This window comes from Mesocricetus auratus, unplaced genomic scaffold, assembly GCF_017639785.1.
Source record: "Mesocricetus auratus isolate SY011 unplaced genomic scaffold, BCM_Maur_2.0 Super-Scaffold_100440, whole genome shotgun sequence".
Lineage (NCBI taxonomy): Eukaryota > Metazoa > Chordata > Mammalia > Rodentia > Cricetidae > Mesocricetus > Mesocricetus auratus.
Window position 1 is genome coordinate 59,863 of NW_024429263.1, and position 19,928 is coordinate 79,790.

General features: G+C 41.6%; 1 pseudogene; it reads right to left on the minus strand.

Annotated features, from left to right (window-relative positions):
* Positions 1-15,270: 15,270 nt before the first annotated feature.
* LOC121136481 lies at positions 15,271-19,576 on the minus strand (annotated as a pseudogene).
* Positions 19,577-19,928: the final 352 nt, after the last annotated feature.

Here is a 19,928-nt window from a genome sequence, read left to right on the forward strand (position 1 = left end):
CATATAAAGGCAGACCTATCAGAATTACACCTGATTTCTCCATGGAAACGCTAAAAGCCAGAAGGTCCTGGATAGATATTCTACCTACACTAAGAGACCACGAATGCCAGCCCAGACTACTATACCTGGCAAAGCTCTCAATCACTATAGACGGAGAAAACAAGATATTCCATGACAAAACTAGATTCAAGCAATATGTGTCCACTAACCCAGCCCTACAGAAAATTTTGGAAGGAAAACTCCAACCCAAGGAAGCTAACTACAACCAGAAAAACATAAGCATTAGAGAATCTCTCTCTACCAACAGCCAAAAGAACAAAGGGGTGAAATTCCACACATAATTCCACCAACAACAACCATCGCAAATCGAAGAAGGATGAGCAATCATTGGTCATTAATATCCCTCAATATTAATGGCCTTAACTCACCCATAAAAAGACACAGACTAGCGGATTGGATTCGAAGACAGAACCCTTCCTTCTGCTGCATACAGGAAACACACCTCACCCTTAAAGACAGACATTACCTGAGAATTAAAGGTTGGGAAAAATTTTTCAATCGAATGGACCCAAGAAACAAGCCGGGGTAGCAATCCTAATATCTAACAAATTAGACTTTAAAATAAAATCAATCAAAAGAGATGAAGGAGGTCATTACATACTCATCACAGGTGAAACCCACCAAGAGGAAGTGTCTATTCTGAACATCTATGCCCCAAATGCAAAGGCATCCACATTCGTTAAAAAAAACATTATTAGAACTTAAATCTCATCTAAAGCCCCACACAGTTATAGTGGGAGATTTCAACACACCACTCTCACCATTAGACAGGAATACCAAACAGAAACTCAACAAAGAAGCAAAAGGGCTAATAGAAGTAATGACCCAACTGGGATTAACAGATATCTATAGAACATTTCATCCACATAAAAAAGAATATACCTTCTTCTCACCACCACATGGAACCTTCTCAAAAATCGACCACATACTTGGCAACATATCAAACCTCAGCAGCTACAAAAAATTGGAATAACTCCATGCATCTTATCAGACCACCATGCTTTAAAATTAGAATTCAACAACAACACAAATTGCAGAAAACCTACAAACTCATGGAAATTGAATAATGCTCAACTGCACCATCCCTGGGTCAAAGAGGAAATAAAAAAAGAAATTAAAGACTTCCTCGAATTCAATGAGAATGAAGACACAACATACCCAAACCTATGGGACACTTTGAAAGCAGTGCTACGGGGGGAAGTTCATAGCGCTAAATGCCCACATGAAGAAACAGGAGAACAGTTATACCAGAGAATTAACATCACAGCTGAAAGCTCTAGAACACAAAGAAGCACAATCCCCCAGGAGGAGTAGACGCCAGGAAATAATCAAATTGAGGGCTGAAATCAATAAAGTAGAAACCAGGAAAACAATACAAAGAATCAATGCAACAAAGAGTTGGTTCTTTGAGAAAATCAACAAGATAGACAAACCTTTGTCCAAACTTACCAAACAGCAGAGAGTGAACACGCAAATTAACAAAATTAGAAATGAAAAGGGGGACATAACAACAGACTCTGAGGAAATCCAGAGAATCATTAGGTCATACTTTGAAAACCTGTACTCCACAAAATTCGAAAATTTAAAGGAAATGGATGACTTCCTGGACAGCTATCAATTGCCAAAACTAAATCAAGAACAGATAAGCAATTTAAATAGACCTATAACCCCTATGGAAATAGAAGCTGTCATCAAAAGTCTCCCAACCAAAAAAAGCCCAGGTCCAGATGGCCTCAGTGCAGAATTCTACCAGAAATTCAAAGAACAGCTTATACCAATTCTTCTCAAAGTGTTCCACACAATAGAAGCAGAAGGGTCTTTGCCAAACTCTTTCTATGAGGCTTCAATAACCTTGATCCCCAAGCCACACAAAGATACAACTAAGAAAGAGAACTTCAGACCAATATCCCTCATGAACATTGATGCAAAAATACTCAATAAAATACTGGCAAATCGGATCCAAGAACACATCAAAACAATCATTCACCACGATCAAGTAGGTTTCATCCCAGGAATGCAGGGATGGTTCAACATACGAAAATCCATCAACGCAATCCACCATATAAACAAGCTGAAAAACAAAAATCACATGATCATCTCACTAGATGCTGAAAAAGCCTTTGACAAAATCCAACACCCCTTCATGGTAAAGGTCTTGGAGAGATCTGGGATAACAGGGACATACTTGAACATAATAAAAGCTATATACAGTAAACCAACAGCCAACATCAAACTAAATGGACAGAAACTCAATGCAATTACTCTAAAATCAGGAACAAAACAAGGCTGTCCACTCTCTCCATACCTTTTCAACATGGTACTTGAAGTCCTAGCTATTGCCATACGACAACAAAGGGGGATCAAGGGGATACAAATTGGGAAGGAAGAGGTCAAACTTTCACTGTTGCAGACGATATGATAGTTTACATCAATGACCCAAAGAACTCTACCAGGGAATTCTTACAGCTGATTAACACCTTCAGCAAAGTGGCAGGCTACAAGATCAACTCAAGAAAATCAGTAGCCCTACTATATACAGATGATAAAAGGGCTGAAAGAGAAATCAGAGAAACATCACCCTTTACAATTGCCACAAACAACATAAAATACCTTGGGGTAACGCTAACCAAACAAGTGAAAGACCTGTATCGTAAGAACTTTGAATCTTTAAAGAAAGAAATTAAAGAAGCCCTCAGAAAATGGAAAGATCTCCCATGCTCTTGGATAGGTAGGATCAATGTAGTAAAAATGGCAATCCTGCCAAAAGCAATCTACAGATTCAATGCAATTCCCATTAAAATCCCAGCACAGTTCTTCACAGACCTTGAAAGAACAATAATCAATTTTGTATGGAAAAACAAAAGACCCAGGATAGCCAAAACAACCCTGTTCAACAAGGCAACGTCCGGAGGCATCACCATCCCTGACCTCAAGCTCTATTATAGAGCTATAGTCCTGAAAACAGCTTGGTATTGGCACAAAAATAGACAGGTAGACCAATGGAATCGAATTGAAAACCCGGGTATTAACCCACACACGTACGAACATCTGATCTTTGACAAAGAAGCTAAAAATATACAATGGAATAAAGAAAGCATCTTCAACAAATGGTGCTGGCATAATTGGAGACTGGCATGTAGAAGAATGCAGATCGATCCATGTCTATCGCCATGCACAAAACTTAAGTCCAAATGGATCAAAGACCTCAACATAAATCCAGCCACACTGAACCTCTTAGAAGAGAAAGTTGGTGGTACCCTTGGACGAATTGGTACAGGAGACAGCTTCCTGAACATAACACCAGTAGCACAGGCAGTAAGATCAACAATTAATAAATGGGACCTCCTGAAACTGAGAAGCTTCTGTAAGGCAAAGGACACAGTCAGCAAGACAAAAAGGCAGCCCACAGAATGGGAAAAAATATTCACTAATCCCACATCTGACAGAGGGTTGATCTCCAAAATTTACAAAGAACTCAAGAAGCAAGTCTCCAAAACACCAAAGGACCCTATTAAAAAGTGGGCTGCAGAACTAAATAGAGAGTTTTCAATAGAGGAGTCTAAAATGGCTGAGAGGCACTTGAGAAAGTGCTCAACATCCTTAGCCATCCGGGAAATGCAAATCAAAACAACTCTGAGATACCATCTCACCCCTGTCAGAATGGCTAAAATCAAAAACACCAATGACAATTTATGCTGGAGAGGATGTGGTGAAAGGGGGACACTCCTCCATTGCTGGTGGGAGTGCCAACTGGTTCAGCCACTTTGGAAATCAGTGTGGAGATTCCTCAGAAAAATGGGAATAAACCTACCACAAGACCCTGAAACTCCACTCTTAGGCATATATCCAAAAGATGCCCATTCATACAACAAAGAGGTCTGTTCCACTATGTTCATAGCAGCTTTATTTGTAATTGCCAGAACGTGGAAGCAACCTAGATGTCCCTCACCCAAAGAGTGGATAGAGAAAATGTGGTACATCTACACAATGGAGTACTATTCAGCAGAAAAAAATAATGGAATCATGAGATTCGCAGGCAAATGGATGACACTACAAGAAACCATCCTGAGTCAGGTAACCCAGTCACAAAAAGAGAAACATGGCATGTACTCTCTCATATATGGATTTTAGACATAGATCTGGGGAGTGCCAGCCTACAATCCTATGGCCAGAGAGTCTGGGAAACAGAAACTTTATTTAGTGGCTGATCGAAGAAGAGGCAGACTCCCTTGGTTAAGTACTGTGCTGAACTCAAGAAAGCCAGTAACAGAGAGGGAGGACTGATGATCAAAGGGATTAAGACTGGGCTGGTTTAACCCCCAGAAACAGCTGACCAGACAAAGGTTAACTCTTGAATCCCAGGCATTAGCCTGGGAATCCAGCATGGGACTGATCAAGACCCCCTGAATCTGGGTGTCAGTGAAGAGGCCTAGGGAATCTATTGAGCCTTGGGCAGCAGATCAGTACCCATCCCAAGTATACACACGGACTTTGGACTCCAATAGAACAATGTGAGGTGCACTCTCACCCAGAACTCTTGGGAAAGGGTCTAGGCCCTGCCCTATATGAAATGACACACTATGGACACCCCCATGGAGGGCCTCACCCTCCCTGGAGAAATGAGAGGATAACGGGGGGGGGGGAGTGGAGGGCACAGGAGGAAGGGAGGGAATGGGAGAGGGACCTGGAACTGACTTGTGAAGCAACCTTGATTCTTATCTAAATTTAAACTGGAAAATAAAATTAAAAAAAAAAAAGAAAGTGCTTCTTGGCCATCTAAAGTCATGTGGCTTCCAGGTCCCCCCACTAATCCTTTCTGGAAACCCCCTGTACCACCTTACTGCGGGGAGGATGCTTCAGGGGGGAGAAATGACCAATCATTTTCCAGTCAATGCTAACCCCGGTGGTAACCATTCTGCTGCCTGGTACCCCTGGGAAGCACATGATTTAAAGGAACTAAAAAAGGCCGTCTCAGAGGACAGTGCTAATTCCCTCTGGGCAGAGACTATTCTTCAGCGCGTAGCCCACCATCAATGTACCACCCAGGATTGGAAGGACCTCACTAGGGCAGTGCTTCCCGGATCCATGTTTCTAAAGTGGAGTGCATTTTTTCAGGATGAATGTCCCATCCAGGCTGAACAAAATCAGAAAGCCCACCCAGCAGTCCCAATTACTTTTGGCATGCTTTTGGACGCCTCTGACCAGTTCTCAACAGGCCTTCAACAGGCGGCCATCCCTGATCCTTACTAGGAGCAGGTCCTAGCACTGGGGCTTGTGGCTTGGAAGAGGCTAGAGGAAGACCTGACAGAGTCCCCTATTTCAGGAGTCACCCAAAAGGCTGGGGAGGACCTGGCTTCCTTTATAGAAAGGGTACACAGGAGTCTACAAAGAAAGTTTCCCCCTGGAGAACTATGTGATAAGTTCATTAGGTCATTAGCCTGGGATGGAATGACAACTGATTACAAGTTAGCCTGTGCCAGGCTGAGGGACCAGTCCTTGTGTAGATGGATCATAGCCTCTAAGGACGTGGGGTCCACCACTCATCAGACCAGGGCAATGGCGTCTGCCCTACAGACTGCCCACTAGGAGGAAATGACCACCCTAATTAATGCCCTCCAACAGGTCTTGGTGGGGAAAGGGTGAATATGTTTTGGATGTGGCAAAAAGGAATGTCCCAATTGAATAAAAGACACCCCAATAGCTCCTCGTACACCTTGACCCCAATGTAAGAAAGGGTTTCACTGGGCAAGGGAATGCAGACCCAAGTTCAGCCTTCAAGGTGAGCCTTTAAACTCCTCCGGGGCCATCCCCAGCCCCGTCAAACAAGGGGAAGAAGGTGGTCAGAATATACTGGACTGTACCTTTAATTCCTGGTTTAAGACCAAAAATGACCCTAACGGTTAGTGAAAGGACCTTCAAATTTCTCATAGACACTGGGGTGATCGTACAGTGATAAGAAGGGAGGAAGTACTCCCCTCCTGGTAGTTGGTTCCTGGCCCACCCTTGCTCAGTGGGGGCAGACAGTCAACATCATGGGAAACAGCTAACTGGCAGCCCTGGACTGATCCTGATGGTAATCATGGGGAGGTACGCCCTCTAGTGGTATCGGGCTTAACTGCCAACCTCCTGGGTAAGGACATACTTCGAGAAGCTGAGGCCTATATTACCACTGATCACAAGGGCTTTTCTGAGGAGATACTACACCAGGAAGTGTATGGACAACAGTTTAAACAAGGACAGGCCAGCCACCCTAACTATCGAGATGATCCTTATTTTGAAAAAAAATCAGACAAAAACATTCCCGGGTTTGCCCCCAATCCTAAGGGCCACTGCTGACCACCTGGTACCAAAAATTCAATGGGTGCCTGGAAATCCAGTCTGGGTTGAGCAGTGGCCTATATCTACCCATAAATTACAACAACTTCATATATTGGTTGAACAACAATTAGTCTTGGGGGCATGTGCAGCCTTCAACAAGTCCCTGGAATTCCCCAGTCTTCGTTATAAAAAAAGTCCAATGGCTCCTGGAGGCTTTTACATGATTTAAGGAAAATAAATGAGAGGATGATACCCTTTGGGACTCCGCAAAGGGGACTCCCCTGGTTTCCAGCTATTCCCAACACACATTATTTAACTATTATTGATATTAAGGATTGTTTTTTCTGTATCCCATTACATCCAGATGATGTAGAAAAATTTGCCTTTTCCATACCTTCAATAAATTTTTGCGGGCCAGATTTAAGATTTGAATGGACCGTCCTACCCCAGGGCATGGCCAATAGCCCTCCTATTTGTCAGTATTATATGTTACATATTTTTTCTTCCTTGATTGGTCATCCTAATATATTATTCTATATTTACATGGATGATATTATTTTGGGTTGCTCTAACCCATCTGACATCCAAGATCTTACTGGCAAATGTCTTGCCATATTAGAGGCCAATAATTTTAAGGTGGCTCCTGAGAAGATTCAGACTAGTCCTCCTTTAAAGATTTTGAGTTCCAAGTTATTTCTTGATACTGTCTATCCTGTTAAACCCCAACTTCACATTCAGGATTCTTATACCTTGCCCCAGCTCCAAAAGACATTGAGGGAAATTAATTGGCTGAGGCCCTGGATTTCTATAACTACTGAGGAATTTCCTTCTTTGTTTGACCTCCTAAAAGGTCATGATCTCTCCTCACAGATAATTCTATCTGATGATCATTTACAGATTTTAAGTAAAGTTCAACAGGCCATAGACACAGCAAACTTAAGGAGGTATGTTACTCTTTTGCCCCTCACCCTTTAGGTTTTTCCTGGGGAAACATTATGTATCACCTTCTTAGCACAAGAGGGTGAGCTCATACATTGGATTCACCTCTAGATTGGTGGTGCCCGCAGAGTCTATTCAATAACCAATCAGATTGCTGTTAAAGGCAAGGACACCTCTGTCTGGCTGTTTGGCATAGAACCTCATCTTATTGTAACTCCCTTTAAGACAACAGATTTCACCTGGCTTCACAGAAACAATAGCAGGATTGCTATGGCTCTTGAGGGGATTCTGGGTAAAGTTGATTGTCATTATGGGCTTCACAAATGGATGAGCTCCTTCTCTAGTTTACAGTGGAGGCCTCCCTAGACTTTTTTACCTCAACCCAACCCTGGCTTTCTTACGGTGTTTACTGATAGGGGGCACCTGGGGGCTTCTATAGTCATTTATCCTCCCTTAGAACATGGTAAAGTCAGTCTCCCATAAAGTTGAGGGGTCAGCACAATTTAAGGAACTGTTTGCTGTTGTTCTTGCATTAGACACTATTCAAGAGTCATTTAACTTATTCTCTGACAGCCGTTGTGTTGTTAATTTGTTACTCAACCTAGTTGAGGCCCATATTAAGCTGGACTTGAATCCTATATCACCTATAATGATTCAAGCCTGCTCCCTACTCAAAGAACTAATCCCATATTTCTTCAACATCTCAGGAGTCATCAAAATTTACCAGGATTTCTTTCTGAAGGAAATAATTTGGCTGATAAATTGGCTTCTATGCCTCAGTGTAATACTGTTACAGAAGCTAAATGTTTCCACATACTGACCCATGTTAATTGGAGTGGTCTTAAACATAAATATCCACATGTGCCAGTCAAGGACCTTAAAAAGATTGTCCAAACTTGTATGTCCTGCCAGCCTTTCCTTCAGATACCCGACCCCCCCCAAACTAGTGGAAGCAACCCTTGAGGGCTTCGTCCTAATAATCTTTGGCAAATTGATGTTACTCATTATTCTCCATTTGGAAAGTTAAGGTATATTTTTCTCTCTCTTGATACCTTTTCCCGTACCTGCTGGGAATCAGCACATGCCAGGGAAAAAGCTAAAAATGCTACTAACCATATGCTTCAATGCTTTGCCACCCTTGGATTGCCTGATCAGATTAAGACAGATAATGGATCATGCTTTGTAAGCAGGGCCTTTATGGACTTGCTTAAGACTTGGAGCATCTCACAGTCCACAGGCATCCCACATAATCCTCGGGGTCAAGCAGTTGTGGAAAGGTATAATCAAGTTCTCAAATCTCAATTACAAAAACAAAAGGGGGAATCTATACCCCCACATGATCAATTAAAAAGGACATTATTCACCCTAAATATTTTAAATTTTTCTAAAGAAGATAAATACATGTCTCCATTTCAAAAACATTGGTCCTCATCAGTTACCTACAGTTCCATTTGGGTCAAATGGTGGGGACCAGAACCCCTCCTCTCTGCAGGGAGAGGATTTGGATGTGTCTTCCCTCAAAATGAAAAAAGACCCATTTGGGTACCAGTGAGAGACCTAAAATATTTGCCCCAACAAAGGGACAATGCCCATCACTTCTCCAGGGAGTGCTCCACCCCTGAGAACTGTGTCTCTCTTTCCTCCCCCAGGAATGAATGAAGATGTGGGTGATGCTGCTCTTCCTTGTATCACTGATGCTCATCCTGCCCAGTGATGGAGGATTTGGAAACCCACAAGATGCCAGAGTTATCCTGGCTCGCCTAATGGGGAAACCCTGTGACTGCCAGGGTGGAACATACTCGGTATCTCCCTTTAGTGGACGGGTCATACAACAGGTAGTCTATGATACCAAGATAGCAGTCAATATGATTGACACATAGGATCCCTTTTTTCGAATTCCAATAAGTGTATATGCATAAATAAGTCCAAGATTATCCCCCAGGTTGATTGGAAGCCAGGACCCTGTCCTTGCACTGCTTTCTATCTGACAAAGCATTTGGCCTGCTATGGCATTGTCCAAATGTGCACCAGTAATTCCACTAAAAGACTTACTGGACTGGGGTCTGAAATAGAGTGCTCTCTGGAGGTGAGAGTGGTTGGATTGTAAGAGATGGAGGACATGCCTCTGCCAATTGCTTTGGAGCCCTAGGTGAAACTGTTTGCTGGGAACTTGCCCCCTATCAGTTATTCAGATGGTGGGGAGCTCAAGATCAGGTTGGGAACAAAAGTTCATAAAAAGATAGAACAACTTATTTTGGCCCAGTACCCAGAGCTCAACAATCACCCTGTTGCTCTCCCTGAAAATTGGGGTGAGCTAGCACTCAACCCCCATACTGAGTCTGAGTCGCTTCTACAAATGGTCTTTGCCTTACTAAATCAAACAACTCCCTCCCTTGCAGAGGATTGCTGGCTTTGCCTCCAATCTGGACCTCCTTGGCTGCTTGCAGTGGTCTTTAATGATGCAATTACAGATGCCCCTGCTACTATAAAAGATTGCTTGGCCACATTTCCCATCCATGTCCAGCTCCTCCCAATGTCACTTTCTGGGGCTTGCATTTGGACCCCGCCTACTACTGATAAATCCAGTATAGATGTGGGCTACATTGATCCGTCTTTCTGTAAATCAAATACAACCAAATCTAATACTCAACACTGCCCACCTTCTGGAATGGTCTTTGTCTGTGGAGGTGGGATGGAATATGACTTCCTGCCCACCAAATGGACAGGCCTTTGTGCCCCAGCCACCTTGATTCCTGGTGTGGATATTATTCCCGGGGAGGAGGCTCTTCCTCTGCCCTCTTTTGATTACTTTGCCAGGAGACCAAAGAGGGCCATACAGACGATTACTTTACTTGTTGGCTTGGGAATATCTGCAGGTATGGGCACTGGGGCTGCAGGGCTAGGCATGGCATTTGAGCTCCACAGACAGCTCTCTGTCCAATTGGTTAGTGACATAAAGGCTGTATCTAGTACTATCCTTGATCTCCAGAAGCAGCTTGATTCCCTGGATAATGTAGTCTTACAGAACCGAAGGGGATTAGACATATTAACAGCTGAAAAGGGAGGCATATACTTGTTTTTACAGGAAAAGTGCGACTTTTATGTCAATAGATCAGGAATCATTCAGGACAAGATCAAAAGGCTTCAGGAGGACTTGGGGAGGAGATGGCAGGACCTCCTGCACAACCTGCTGTGGACTGGCTTAAATGGCTTCTTACCCTATATCATCCCCCTGCTTGCGCCTCTCCTCCTCCTTATCCTCACTATTGGGCCCTGAATGATTAATAAGGTCATGTATTTTGTTCACCAACAGTTAGAGGCAGTAAAACTTCATCAGGTCAAAGTTCATTATAGGCTCACTACTCAGGAGCCAGGCTCCCTGTGACTGGCAGTCTTCATACCAGCATCTCTCCCCCACCCTCCACCTGACCAGTGATGGGCAACTTGTCAGTCAGACTGGGACTTCCTAAGACAGGTCATGGAGTGGTCCTTCAAGGAGCTGGATATATGGTACTCAGGAACGGGTAAAATTCCCAATGGGAGACCACCTAAGACAGAGGCCATGATTTCTGCCGTTCTTACAAAAACAAGAGGGGGAGATGTTGGGCCTAAGAAAGGCTTGGATGCGAGGCCCAGTGTAAGCCTCTGAGCCTGACTTGAGTTTAGGGCTCGGATGTGAGGTCCAGTGTAACCTCTTGAGCCTAGCTAGAGTTTAGAGACCTGTCTCTAACCTGTAACCTCCACATGGGGGTCACCCAGCCAGATCTGACTCAAGATTGTCCCCTGCCTAGCTACCTGCCTGCTTGGTGGAATACTATTGGCCCTTAACTCCTCACATCACATCACCCTATCCTAAGATTCCCATCCCCTACATCAGTCCTATATAAGTTCCTGCGTGTTGAAATAAATCGAGATCCTGCTTCGACAGACTCCTGACTTAGTGTGTGTTTTTCCCAGGTAACTAATGGGGGGAGGGTCTGAGTCATTGACACTCACCATCCTCCTCAGCACCCAGGAAGAGGCCTGCTGGACCAGCCCTTCCCTTGCTCTACCTGCAGGGAGGACGCTGCAGTTCCCTGTGGAGCTGAGAAGAAAGTATATTCTTTTGTGTTTGGTTGGAGTGTTCTATAGATGTCTGTTAAACCCAATTGGGTCATAACATCTATTAGGTCCTTTGTATCCTTGTTAAGTTTCTGTATTGTGGTACTGTATAGTGGTGAGAGTGGGGTGTTGAAGTCTCCCACTACAAGTGTGTGAGGTTCTATATGTGCTTTGAGTTTTAGTAATGTTTCTTTTATGAATGTGGATGGGTTTGCATTTGGGACATAGATGTTCAGAATTGAGACTTCATCTTGGTTGATTTCTCCTGTGATGAGTATGAAGTGACCTCCTTCATCTCTTTTGACTGATTTTAGTTTAAGGTCTAATTTGTTAGATATTAGTATTGCTACCCCTGCTTGTTTCTGGTGTCCATTTGATTGGAATATCTATTCCCAACCCTTTACTCTGAAATAACGTCTGTCTTTGAAGCTGAGGTGTGTTTCTTGTATGCAGCAGAAGGATGGATTCTGTCCTCGAATCCATTCTGTAAACCTGTGTCTTTTATGGGCAAGTTAAGACAATTAATATTGAGGGAAATTAATAACCATTGATAGCTCATTCTTGTTTGTTTTGAAATGGTTGTTGGTGGTGGAATTGTATGTGGACTTCCTCCACTTTTTCTTTTGCCTGTTGGTAAAGTGGAATTATCTATTGCCTATGTTTTTCTGGTAGTAGTTAACTTCCTTGGGTTGGAATTTTCCTTCCAGAATTTCCTGTACGGCTGGGTTAGTGGATATGTATTGTTTAAGTCTGGTTTTGTCATGAAATATCTTGTTTACGCCATTTATATTGATTGAAATCTTTGCTGGGTATAGCAGTCTTGGCTGGCATCTGTGAACTCTTAATGTTGGTAGAATATCTATCCAGGACCTTCTGGCTTTCATAGTTTCCATGGAGAAGTCAGATGTAATTTTGATAGGTTTGCCTTTATATGTAACTTGGCCTTTTTCCCTAGCTGCTCTTAATATTCTTTCTTTATTCTGTATGTTTAAGGTCTTGATTATTATGCGTCGAGGGGATGTTTTTGGGTCCACTCTATTTGGTATTCTGTAGGCTTCTTGTACCTTCATTGGCATGTCTTTCTTTAGGTTAGGAAAGCTTTCTTCAATGATTTTGTTGAATGTTTTCTGGCCCTTTGAGTGAGTTTCTTCACCTTCTTCTATAGCTATTATTTTTAAGTTTGGTCTTTTCACAGTGTCCCATATTTCCAGGATATTTTGTGTTAGGGATTTGCTGGACTTAAACTTTTCCTTGGTTGATGAGTCTAATTCTCCTTGTGTATCTTCAACACCTGAGATTCTCTGCTCCATTTCATGTATTCTGTTGGTTAGGCTTGCATCTGTAGTACCTGATTGTTTTCCCAGCTTTTCTATTTCCAGGATTTCTTCAGACTGTGTTTTTTTAGTTTCTATTTCAGATTTCAGCCCTTGTACTGTTTGAATTGTTTCTTGCAATTTTTGATTTGTCTTTTGCTCAATTTCTTGCATTTTTTGGATTGTTTTTTCTTCCATCTCTTTAAGTGTTTTTCTCATATCCTCTTTGAGGGCCTCTATCATTTCCATGAAGTTGTTTTTTATGTGATTCTCTTCTAGTTCATTTGTGATGGGGTGTTCCAGTCTTGTTGCTGTAGGGACTCTGGACTCTGGTGGTGTCATATTGGCTTTTCTGTTGCTCTTTGTGGTTTTATATTGTCTCCTTCCCATCTGTTCTTGCAGTGGGTTCTAGAGGGTGCCTGTTCCTCTACTGATGGGTGTGGGACCAGGGTTCTCTTCTGTTGGGTGTCGGCAAGCCCACTGTTCTGGTACTTCTCCACTTCCTGGACTCGTGGGTGGAGAAATGGACTAGGAAGCTGGAGTGCCTTGGAACTCACTAGGATGGATGGGAGCCCCAGTGGTTTACCCCAGGCACAGGAATATAGTCTGGAGACAGGCCCTGTTAGTCTTTGACATGTGGGTGGAACAGGAGACTAGGATGCTAGGGTGAGTTTGCTCCTGCCTCTGGGATGAAGGCCACTGTGGCAGCCCCCGAGCACAGGCAGCCAATCTAGTCCTATTTCTGTGGGTAGAGCAGGGAACTATGGTCCCTTGGCTTCTGCCACCTCTGCCGGGATAGAATCCTCAGTGGCAGAGCCCAGGCCCAGGCAGGCAGACTGGAAATGAGCCCTGGTTACCGGGACCCATGGGTGGGGCAGTAGACTAGGGAGCATTGGCTCCTGCCACTGAGATGGAAGACGCCACAGTAGACCCCATGCACTGACAGCCAGTCTCGGATGGATGATATTTATAATAGTAATATTGGTTACTACAGAAAAGTTGTGTCTTCATAGGGGGACTAACTTACTTTGACTGCCAAGGAAATTGGAGTACATTAGGGCAAAGAATTCTGTAAAGTACTATCATCTCAATTAGAAGTTGAGAGCAAATTTTAAAAAAAATTGAAAGTTGCAGGATGGTGGTGGCACATGCTTTTAATACCAGCACTCAGGAGACCGAGGCAGGTAGATCTCTGTGAGTTCAAGGTCAGCCTGTTCCACAGAATGGGTTCCAGGACAGTCAGGGCCACACAGAGAAAACCTGTACCTAGAAAAAAAATTTCCCAAAACAAATAAGCAAAAAAAAAAAAAGAAGTCGAATGCTAAAGGAGACTATGTTAATATGATGAAATAAAAGTATTAACAGGAAGCTTTGTGAGATCTGTTGTGTTCAGGCTTGTCACACAAATGTATATAGAATGACAAGTTTATCTTTAAATATAAATTCTTTCAAGTTCTATAAGGATGCAGTGTTTTAGTTTGTAGAATATATATAAAACATTGGCTTGAAAAAAACCAATTTTATTGTCACTTTGGGAACCAAAAGTTACTTTTCAGTAATATAAGATGCGTCCTGGTTATTAGTTTGTAAATAATCTGCAGTGTAGCAACTTCCATGCTCATGGATGTGTATCATAATCAATGCTTAATTGAAGTCAAATATCTTTTACAGAAAAATCAAACAAAAACAAAAGAATGCAGTAATGATGATTATTAATAGTATAATATATATTTTAAAGTCTTTTCTTTTTACTCACTTTTAATTTTTACATGCACAAAATTAATTTTCCTTTTTTAATATTCAAAAAATATTTATTTATAAAAAATACAATGGGATAAGTTTATGCTGAGAAATGCAGCAATAAATTCAATTGAGGGAAACAGAGAACTTCTACAGTGTTACATTAGTACAAATGAAATCTGCAGGGATACCACCCAAACCTACATGTTTGTAGCCATTTTTGTACAAATGCCCTTATAAGCGCCACTCAGAAAAGACCTTGTCAGCTTAACGAAGAGAATGAATACACATAAAATCCCAAATGCATATTGATCATGACTTTATTTAGAACTCAGCAAGCAGTACTGCAGAAAAACATGCACATGTCAGGTTCTAAATGGGGCATCTTAGATTTAGTTGGCAAAGACCATATTTAGCAAATCAAACATTTTAGTCTTCCATGTACCAGTCAGATACACACTAAGTTGTAAAAAAGAAAATCCTATTGTTTGAAAATACTAGTTTAAGTGTAAGGCTGTAAAAAATGCATAGATCTTCAATAAAAGAATTGGCTGTCCTTTCACAGCATTCCTTTTTACTTCCTACACAAGTTATTGGTTATGCTGTAGGGCTTAACTGTTACAGCACTAAAAGGCAACTATTTAAGGAGGAGGCAGAAAAAGGAAAAAGGAATGTATGTAAGATATTTTTAAAGGTACGATAACCATAATAATGTTTTAGAAAGACTAGAATTATTCAAGGCTAGCTTGGGTCCCTCTCAATAAAAACAATGGACTAAATACTGCAATCCTGTGTGTGACTAATAATCAATGCCCTGGTCGTCGCCATATTGGTATTCTCGGGGTAGTCATCTGGGTACTTGCCATGGTACTCAATGGGGTATTCTGCCTGATAATCACTATTATTTATTTCTGACCCATTTGTTTCTGTGCCCTGGCTTCCATTGTGAATGACAGGTTCTGTGGCGGCAGCACAGTACTTAGGATCATTCACTTGCTGCCCAAGCCCATACACACTCATTCTTTTTTGGGAAGCAACTTTGTTGGTACCCATCTGTAGAAAAATATTCGAGTTGTCCACCGACTCTAATGTCAGCTTCTGGTACATGTCTCTCCTGGTACCCGGTGCTAACATCCCAGCCTGGCTAGCTCCTTTGTTGGTGCTCATCTGTAGACTAATAGTGGTCTGATCAAAACGCTTGTCAGTCTGCATTTTGGGATCATAAAGATGCCTCCTGGTCCCATAGGCTGTCATCCTCACCTGGCTGTCACACATGTTGGTTCACATCTGTAAACCAATTACACTTTGGCTAGCCTTTAATTTGCCTTCATCAAAATGTCTTGTTTGTTTTTCTGCATATTTAACTCCAATATCAGTGGTTGTGTAGAACCCTTTTTTTCACCTGGCCTGCTAGAGCCACCAGCTAGTCTGAACCTTCTTTTTTTTCCTTTTTAAAATGTAAATTAGAAACAAGCTTGTTTTACAAGTGAGTTCCAGTTCCCTCTCCCTCCTTTCCTCCCTTGCCCCCCAACAAACAAATTTTTCAAGCCAAACTCTCCATTCTCCTTTCCAACTTCTTCCTATCTCTACTATCTGTCATGAGATATCCACTGCATTCGTCTAGCAATTGTTCAGAATATTTGAAATACTTTACACTACAGAACATTCTCATTAAAGTAGAATTTATCTCAAATATATACTATAAAAGAGGTGCATTATATACAGTAGTTGATTCCATGACAGCAATAGCCCAGGATGTTTAATGTCATAATGACTTATAATTACCCAGGAAGAAGAATTTCTACTCCTCTTTGTTACAAATAAATTATAGGTACATTGTCTTTTAAAATTTGAACTACTTATATTATTCTGTCCATGATTTAGTATGGTTTTATCCACAAAATAAATTTACTTTTTAAAATTTACAATTCCTGCCAATACACAGAAAGAACTAACACAATACTTTCTATCACATGTTATGAATGCTATTATGTGTTAATGGTATGAGATAAAAATCTTGGGATGTTTAGTTATAATAGAGAGTACTACTAACAAAATATATATCTAAAATGATAAGGAAATTATGTCTGAAATGATGAATAAAATGAAATAAAATTCAAAGTAGTTACAATTTAAAGAATAAAATATGAAGTGTTAATCATGGACAAACCTAGTCAGCAATTATTTTGTTGAGTATAAAACAAAAGAAAGTGTAATATTTCTATTTTCCCTAGTAAGCAAAAGCATTTCTGTGAATTTTCAGCCATAATTCTTATTATGACTTTTAAGTTAAAAACAATTTTCAAATTATTTTAAAAAGAATCATATTACTGTTGTCTATTTCAGAGACACATGTTAAAAGGGCATACCATCTTATGATATCAACCTCTGTTATCAAAGGATTTACTGATTACAAAATAAGATAATTAGGAAATGTCATTGGCAGGAAAAGTTTAGTTTTGCTTTAATTAGATACATAAGAAATTTTTGACACTTCTTGAAATTTTATTTATTTATTTATTTTTCAGTTTAAATTTAGATGAGAAACAAGGTTGCTTCAGAAGTCAGTTCCAGGTCCCTCTCCCTTTCCCTCTCCTCCTCCCGTGCCCTCCCCCAACCTGCCGCCATTATCCCCTCATTTCCCCAGGGAGGGTGAGGCCCTCCATGGGGGTGTCCATAGTCTGTCATTTCATATAGGGCAGGGCCTAGACCCTTCCCCAAGAGTTCAGGGTGAGAGTGCACCTCACATTGTTCGATGGGAGTCCAAAGTCCGTGTGTATACTCGGGATGGGTACTGATCTGCTGCCCAAGGCTCAATAGATTACCTAGGCCTCCTCACTGACACTCACATTCAGGGGTCTTGATCAGTCCCATGCTGGATTCCCAGGCTGATGCCTGGGATTCAAGAGTTAACCTTTGTCAGGTCAGCTGTTTCTGGGGTTGAACCAGCCCAGTCTTAATCCCTTTGGTCATCAGTCCTCCCTCTCTGTTACTGGCTTTCTTGAGTTCAGCTCAGTACTTTACCGAGGAGTCTGCCTCTTCTTTGATCAGCCACTAAATGAAGTTTCTGTTTCCCAGACTCTCTGGCCATGGGATTGTAGGCTGGCACTCCCCAGATCTATGTCTAAAATCCATATATGAGAGAGTACATGCCATGTTTCTCTTTTTGTGACTGGGTTACCTCACTCAGGATGGTTTCTTCTAGTGTCATCCATTTGCCTGCAAATCTCATGATTCCATTATTTTTTCTGCTGAATAGTACTCCATTGTGTAAATGTACCACATTTTCTCTATCCACTCTTCGGTTGAGGGACATCTAGGTTGCTTCCAAGTTCTGGCTATTACAAATAAAGCTGCTATGAACATAGTGGAACAGACATCTTTGTTGTATGAATGAGCATCTTTTGGATATATGCCTAAGAGTGGAGTTGCTGGGTCTTGTGGTAGATTTATTCCCATTTTTCTGAGGAATCTCCATACTGATTTCCAAAGTGGCTGAACCAGTTGGCACTCCCACCAGCAATGGAGGAGTGTCCCTCTTTCACCACATCCTCTCCAGCATAAATTGTCATTGGTGTTTTTGATTTTAGCCATTCTGACAGGAGTGAGATGGTATCTCAGAGTTGTTTTGATTTGCATTTCCCGGATGGCTAAGGTTGTTGAGCACTTTCTCAAGTACCTCTCAGCCATTTTAGACTCCTCTGTTGAAAACTCTCTATTTAGTTCTGCAGCCCACTTTTTAATTGGGTCCTTTGATGTTTTGGAGACTTGTTTCTTGTGTTCTTTGTAAATTTTGGAGATCAACCCTCTGTCAGGTGTGGGATTAGTGGATATTTTTTCTCATTCTGTGGGCTGCCTTTTTGTCTTGCTGACTGTGTCCTTTGCCTTACAGAAGCTTCTCAGTTTCAGGAGGTCCCATTTATTAATTGTTGATCTCACTGTCTGTGCTAGTGGTGTTATGTTCAGGAAGCTGTCTCCTGTACCAATTTGTTCAATGGTACCACCTACTTTCTCTTCTAAGAGGTTCAGGGTGGCTTGACTTATGTTGAGGTCTTTGATCCATTTGGACTTAAGTTTTGTGCATGGCGATAAACATGGATCGATCCGCATTCTTCTACATGGCAGCCTCCAGTTATGCCAGCACCATTTGTTGAAGATGCTTTCTGTTATCCATTGTATATTTTTAGCTTCTTTGTCAAAGATCAGATGTTCGTACGTGTGTGGGTTAATATCCGTGTTTTCAATTCGATTCCATTGGTCTACCTTTCTATTTTTGTGCCAATACCAGGCTGTGTTCAGGAATATAGCTCTATAATAGAGCTTGAGGTCAGGAATGGTGATGCCTCCGGACAATGCCTTGTCGAACAGGGTTGTTTTGGCTATCCTGGGTCTTTTGTTTTTCCATACAAAATTGATTATTGTTCTTTCAAGGTCTGTGAAGAATTGTGCTGGGATTTTAATGGGGATTGCATTGAATCTGTAGATTGCTTTTGGCAGGATTGCCAGTTTTACTACATTGAACCTACCTATCCAAGAGCATGGAAGATCTTTCCATTTTCTGAGGGCTTCTTTAATTTCTTTCTTTAAAGATTCAAAGTTCTTGGGATACAGGTCTTTCACTTGTTTGGTTAGCGTTAACCCAAGGTATTTTATGTTGTTTGTGGCAATTGTAAAGGGTAATGTTTCTCTGATTTCTTTTTCAGCCCTTGAAATTTGTATATGTTTCATCTTTCTGAGAGTATTTTCAACTACAGAAATAAAAATACAAAGCTTCTGGAGTCTTTCTGTATGCACCATTATTTGTTGCATATAGTATTGATGATTGATTTAAAGTGATCATGTTATGATAATTAAGTTCAGGTTGAATAGCATGAAGCATTCACAGTCAGTCTTCTGGAGCTCAACACCATGCCAAGACACCTGCCTTGACCTTGGACAACTGGAAATCCTCTCCTGGTCAAGTGACTGAGACTTTGAAGTTTGCTGTGTACATTGGGTATTGTCACATTGTCTTTATCCGTGTGTACCATCATGAGAAGGAAGTAGAGGTAGCTCTCCAAGAGAAGCTTAAAGAGCAGCACCAGGATGCCTTTATCGTCAATGGACTGTTATGTACATTATCGAGCAAAAGCACAGTGAAAGGAGAATACTAGAAAATACTTAGGGACCAGAAGTAGTTCTTACTGGCATTCTACCATATTCAATGCTCAACAGCTTTCAAGCTTAGGCCTGACTATTTCCTATTGAGTGCTTCAGTGCAGTGACACTGATTGTGGTGGTTTGGAAGCAAATGGTCCCTGAAAAAAAGTGCGCTATTAGAAGGTGTGACTTTGTTGGGGGGAGATGGCCTTGTTGGAGGAAGAGTGTCACAGTAGGAGTGGGATTTGAGGTCTGTTTTGCTTCCCTCACTGCGACGTGGAGTCACTTCCTGTTGTTTTCTAAGATACAGCTAGCAGC